Source organism: Montipora capricornis, chromosome 12, assembly GCF_036669925.1.
Source record: "Montipora capricornis isolate CH-2021 chromosome 12, ASM3666992v2, whole genome shotgun sequence".
In the NCBI taxonomy this organism is placed as follows: Eukaryota; Metazoa; Cnidaria; class Anthozoa; order Scleractinia; family Acroporidae; genus Montipora; species Montipora capricornis.
Window position 1 is genome coordinate 19,385,576 of NC_090894.1, and position 6,554 is coordinate 19,392,129.

Sequence of the window (6,554 nt, forward strand, 5' to 3'; positions counted from 1 at the left end):
AATGAATAGACAATATTGTATTATTCTCTGAGACCATAAGTGTGTAAAGGAGTTAGTGACATAGTCACACTAGTTTCTCTGAATGCTCATGGTTAGATTTCAAAACAACACTGCCTACACACTGGGGGTCAAATTGTGTCATGTGCATTCCATTCATTCTTAATGGAAATCCAAGGGAATGTCCCAAAAGCAAGTTTGGATCTTTGCCTCATACATGTTCCACATATTTAATTAATACCAATATTAATATTGATATTAGGATAATAAAACAATAATAATTTTTAGGGGTTTGAAGCTATGTAGATAATGCATAAGTAGCAATATTGTGTCATCTTATTCAGGGTAATAAAAAATATGCTTCAAACAATTACTTTCTTGTGTCTTTTCTCCTTTTGATGATTGTATTTCCTTTTCCTGGTTATTTTTTGAAAAAGACAATGACAAAAGAGTGGTTAACTGTCAATGTCTTGAAGTGACTCTTACTTGTAAATGTTTTTCCGTTAACCCGAAAGGGGAACCCTTGAAGGGCGAACCGGTTAACAACATCTACATCCCCTTTAACCCCTTCTCTCCTAGGAGCGACTCCACTGGCTTTTACTCTGTGAAAACCTGGTTGTGGTCATTCTTATTTAAGGTTTTTCCTCTAACATCACGCCGTAAGCATATCCAATTTCTGACAAACTCGATCCCATGTCACTCGAGTTCATTACTCCCTACTCTTTGTATCAGTTACTTGTTAACCCTTTACGTGCTAAGTGCTTGTTTGTTTGTTTGTTTTTTCTACTTTTTTGGCGATAAACGGTCTGCAGAACTTGGCTTCGCGGCAAAAAAAGCCAGGTGTAAGAGCCCGTGTAAGAAGATCTCATTAAAAACTCTGCGGTTTCCGGTCAATGTGGGCTCAGGTTTGAACGTCACGTGACAAATGTCCGCTTCGTATTCGAGGAGTAAGCAAGGTTACCTGACGTTTATCATATTGTAAGTGGTTTTCTGGGCCATTTTCGTCCATAGAAGCCCCCAGGCTGGCATCATTAAGCCGAATTGTGCGTAAAAGCAACCCTTTGAAAGAAAACAAAGGTGAGAGATGGTTTCATGCAGACTGGCACGCCTAAAATGCTCTGCTGTAAACATGGTGGTTCACGAGTGAAGTTGTCTCTCTGGCCTTTCTGTGGACGAATTCCAGGACCTACCGATACCGATACAATTTGGGCAAGTTTTGAAAGCTAAAAACTTCAATCGATGCGGTATTTTGCTGGTAGGACTGGGTGACCCGACACTTATAAAAAAAACTATGACATGAGAATCGGGAGTCTTTCCTTGTTATGGAATGGCAGAATTACCCAGAATTCTTTTTGGGCATGAGCGAGGCAACTTAAGAAGCACGAGACTGGCCTTCATCGAATGGCTGAAGTGCGGCCAGAGGAAAAGATATTTCTAGCCAGATTCTCAGGAATAGGCCTGGTGTGTGCTGTTAACGTAGAGTTTGGATTTCTGAACAAGTTTTTATCATAGAAAATTCGCGAGAAAGTTGTGCTTTCATTTCGCTGTAATCCTCGTGTAAAAAAAAAAAACAACGGTATAATGTAAATAAGAGAATAACCAGACTTATATTTGCAGATCACCTGTCCTCTTACTACTAAAGTCAAACTCTACATCTCTATGCAATAAGCGCATTCAAAATTTCCTCATATTACTTTATAAAAGTACGTTGTTGTTTTTTTTTTTTGGAAAAATGGAAGGGTTCTTCTGCTGATATGAAAAATACGTTTTCTCTCCCGTCCTCTTCTTATGCATGATCTTCGCGGAAATTACTTTCTGTCCCTCAATAAACTTAGAACAACCATTTATGGTATAAGTTCTTTTTTCTTAAGTATCAGCTAAGTTGCAAAATGCGCTAGCTGATTTTATCCGTACCTATGAGGTTACTGGTTTTAAAAAAGAATCCAGGGCCGCATTTTGTACAGCGGCTTTTCTTTTTAATGAATATATCTTTAAATATTATGTATTTAGTATGTATCTGTATATGCTATGTATTTTAGCTGCAAAGGTAATGTCTCGAAGACATTAGCTCCTGTAGTTATTCTAAAATTTGAGATGAAAAAAAGTTTATGCATGTTTAGTAGGGCGCGTGCGCGCACTTTGTAATCTGCGACCTTAAGTGTTACCACATGTCAGATAAAATGACTTTTCTCTTGTATATTTAAGCCGTCGAATTCTTACGTTAAATTGACAAGGGCGGTTTGGAGCTGTGAGTAGGCGTGGGATTTGTCTTATATGGTTTAGGGGCCGACATATCCCTCCCTCAATGCCGTACCGGGAGGCAAGGTCGGTAGCAGAAAGCAGCGAAGGGCCAACTGCGTCCAAAAGCGATCGCACGGGCCGAAATCCCGGGATGACTCGTTTGGTACGACGCTCCAGCGCCGGTGTCTGGAGGTACTGCGTTTTTCTCTCTTGCTCAAACATTCCGTCAGCGCATGCGCACATGTTCTGGTTCTCCGATACCTAGCCTAGCCTAGCAAAAAAATGAACGTGCTACTTTTTACCAGCAATTGACACTTCAATTGATTCTACAGGCATAAACTTAACGTGAGAACCGTGCGTGTCTGGTCTTTTCGAGACAGAGGTGAGAGATGGTTTCATGCAGACTGGCACGCCTAAAATGCTCTGCTGTAAACATGGTGGTTCACGAGTGAAGTTGTCTCTCTGGCCTTTCTGTGGACGAATTCCAGGACCTACCGATACCGATACAATTTGGGCAAGTTTTGAAAGCTAAAAACTTCAATCGATGCGGTATTTTGCTGGTAGGACTGGGTGACCCGACACTTATAAAAAAAACTATGACATGAGAATCGGGAGTCTTTCCTTGTTATGGAATGGCAGAATTACCCAGAATTCTTTTTGGGCATGAGCGAGGCAACTTAAGAAGCACGAGACTGGCCTTCATCGAATGGCTGAAGTGCGGCCAGAGGAAAAGATATTTCTAGCCAGATTCTCAGGAATAGGCCTGGTGTGTGCTGTTAACGTAGAGTTTGGATTTCTGAACAAGTTTTTATCATAGAAAATTCGCGAGAAAGTTGTGCTTTCATTTCGCTGTAATCCTCGTGTAAAAAAAAAAAACAACGGTATAATGTAAATAAGAGAATAACCAGACTTATATTTGCAGATCACCTGTCCTCTTACTACTAAAGTCAAACTCTACATCTCTATGCAATAAGCGCATTCAAAATTTCCTCATATTACTTTATAAAAGTACGTTGTTGTTTTTTTTTTTGGAAAAATGGAAGGGTTCTTCTGCTGATATGAAAAATACGTTTTCTCTCCCGTCCTCTTCTTATGCATGATCTTCGCGGAAATTACTTTCTGTCCCTCAATAAACTTAGAACAACCATTTATGGTATAAGTTCTTTTTTCTTAAGTATCAGCTAAGTTGCAAAATGCGCTAGCTGATTTTATCCGTACCTATGAGGTTACTGGTTTTAAAAAAGAATCCAGGGCCGCATTTTGTACAGCGGCTTTTCTTTTTAATGAATATATCTTTAAATATTATGTATTTAGTATGTATCTGTATATGCTATGTATTTTAGCTGCAAAGGTAATGTCTCGAAGACATTAGCTCCTGTAGTTATTCTAAAATTTGAGATGAAAAAACGTTTATGCATGTTTAGTAGGGCGCGTGCGCGCACTTTGTAATCTGCGACCTTAAGTGTTACCACATGTCAGATAAAATGACTTTTCTCTTGTATATTTAAGCCGTCGAATTCTTACGTTAAATTGACAAGGGCGGTTTGGAGCTGTGAGTAGGCGTGGGATTTGTCTTATATGGTTTAGGGGCCGACATATCCCTCCCTCAATGCCGTACCGGGAGGCAAGGTCGGTAGCAGAAAGCAGCGAAGGGCCAACTGCGTCCAAAAGCGATCGCACGGGCCGAAATCCCGGGATGACTCGTTTGGTACGACGCTCCAGCGCCGGTGTCTGGAGGTACTGCGTTTTTCTCTCTTGCTCAAACATTCCGTCAGCGCATGCGCACATGTTCTGGTTCTCCGATACCTAGCCTAGCCTAGCAAAAAAATGAACGTGCTACTTTTTACCAGCAATTGACACTTCAATTGATTCTACAGGCATAAACTTAACGTGAGAACCGTGCGTGTCTGGTCTTTTCGAGACAGAGGTGAGAGATGGTTTCATGCAGACTGGCACGCCTAAAATGCTCTGCTGTAAACATGGTGGTTCACGAGTGAAGTTGTCTCTCTGGCCTTTCTGTGGACGAATTCCAGGACCTACCGATACCGATACAATTTGGGCAAGTTTTGAAAGCTAAAAACTTCAATCGATGCGGTATTTTGCTGGTAGGACTGGGTGACCCGACACTTATAAAAAAAACTATGACATGAGAATCGGGAGTCTTTCCTTGTTATGGAATGGCAGAATTACCCAGAATTCTTTTTGGGCATGAGCGAGGCAACTTAAGAAGCACGAGACTGGCCTTCATCGAATGGCTGAAGTGCGGCCAGAGGAAAAGATATTTCTAGCCAGATTCTCAGGAATAGGCCTGGTGTGTGCTGTTAACGTAGAGTTTGGATTTCTGAACAAGTTTTTATCATAGAAAATTCGCGAGAAAGTTGTGCTTTCATTTCGCTGTAATCCTCGTGTAAAAAAAAAAAACAACGGTATAATGTAAATAAGAGAATAACCAGACTTATATTTGCAGATCACCTGTCCTCTTACTACTAAAGTCAAACTCTACATCTCTATGCAATAAGCGCATTCAAAATTTCCTCATATTACTTTATAAAAGTACGTTGTTGTTTTTTTTTTTGGAAAAATGGAAGGGTTCTTCTGCTGATATGAAAAATACGTTTTCTCTCCCGTCCTCTTCTTATGCATGATCTTCGCGGAAATTACTTTCTGTCCCTCAATAAACTTAGAACAACCATTTATGGTATAAGTTCTTTTTTCTTAAGTATCAGCTAAGTTGCAAAATGCGCTAGCTGATTTTATCCGTACCTATGAGGTTACTGGTTTTAAAAAAGAATCCAGGGCCGCATTTTGTACAGCGGCTTTTCTTTTTAATGAATATATCTTTAAATATTATGTATTTAGTATGTATCTGTATATGCTATGTATTTTAGCTGCAAAGGTAATGTCTCGAAGACATTAGCTCCTGTAGTTATTCTAAAATTTGAGATGAAAAAACGTTTATGCATGTTTAGTAGGGCGCGTGCGCGCACTTTGTAATCTGCGACCTTAAGTGTTACCACATGTCAGATAAAATGACTTTTCTCTTGTATATTTAAGCCGTCGAATTCTTACGTTAAATTGACAAGGGCGGTTTGGAGCTGTGAGTAGGCGTGGGATTTGTCTTATATGGTTTAGGGGCCGACATATCCCTCCCTCAATGCCGTACCGGGAGGCAAGGTCGGTAGCAGAAAGCAGCGAAGGGCCAACTGCGTCCAAAAGCGATCGCACGGGCCGAAATCCCGGGATGACTCGTTTGGTACGACGCTCCAGCGCCGGTGTCTGGAGGTACTGCGTTTTTCTCTCTTGCTCAAACATTCCGTCAGCGCATGCGCACATGTTCTGGTTCTCCGATACCTAGCCTAGCCTAGCAAAAAAATGAACGTGCTACTTTTTACCAGCAATTGACACTTCAATTGATTCTACAGGCATAAACTTAACGTGAGAACCGTGCGTGTCTGGTCTTTTCGAGACAGAGGTGAGAGATGGTTTCATGCAGACTGGCACGCCTAAAATGCTCTGCTGTAAACATGGTGGTTCACGAGTGAAGTTGTCTCTCTGGCCTTTCTGTGGACGAATTCCAGGACCTACCGATACCGATACAATTTGGGCAAGTTTTGAAAGCTAAAAACTTCAATCGATGCGGTATTTTGCTGGTAGGACTGGGTGACCCGACACTTATAAAAAAAACTATGACATGAGAATCGGGAGTCTTTCCTTGTTATGGAATGGCAGAATTACCCAGAATTCTTTTTGGGCATGAGCGAGGCAACTTAAGAAGCACGAGACTGGCCTTCATCGAATGGCTGAAGTGCGGCCAGAGGAAAAGATATTTCTAGCCAGATTCTCAGGAATAGGCCTGGTGTGTGCTGTTAACGTAGAGTTTGGATTTCTGAACAAGTTTTTATCATAGAAAATTCGCGAGAAAGTTGTGCTTTCATTTCGCTGTAATCCTCGTGTAAAAAAAAAAAACAACGGTATAATGTAAATAAGAGAATAACCAGACTTATATTTGCAGATCACCTGTCCTCTTACTACTAAAGTCAAACTCTACATCTCTATGCAATAAGCGCATTCAAAATTTCCTCATATTACTTTATAAAAGTACGTTGTTGTTTTTTTTTTTTGGAAAAATGGAAGGGTTCTTCTGCTGATATGAAAAATACGTTTTCTCTCCCGTCCTCTTCTTATGCATGATCTTCGCGGAAATTACTTTCTGTCCCTCAATAAACTTAGAACAACCATTTATGGTATAAGTTCTTTTTTCTTAAGTATCAGCTAAGTTGCAAAATGCGCTAGCTGATTTTATCCGTACCTATGAG

At 40.6% G+C, this 6,554-nt stretch overlaps 1 protein-coding gene across 1 annotated transcript in view; it reads left to right on the forward strand.

Moving 5' to 3' along the window:
- LOC138027340 (UDP-galactose transporter senju-like) overlaps positions 1-367 on the forward strand; it is an 8,386-nt gene extending 8,019 nt beyond the window's left edge. The window contains exon 5 of the mRNA XM_068874919.1: positions 1-367. This exon is cut by the window's left edge and continues 3,877 nt beyond it. The gene's annotated coding sequence lies outside the window, so the exon portion shown is untranslated.
- The last annotated feature ends 6,187 nt before the right edge of the window (positions 368-6,554 follow it).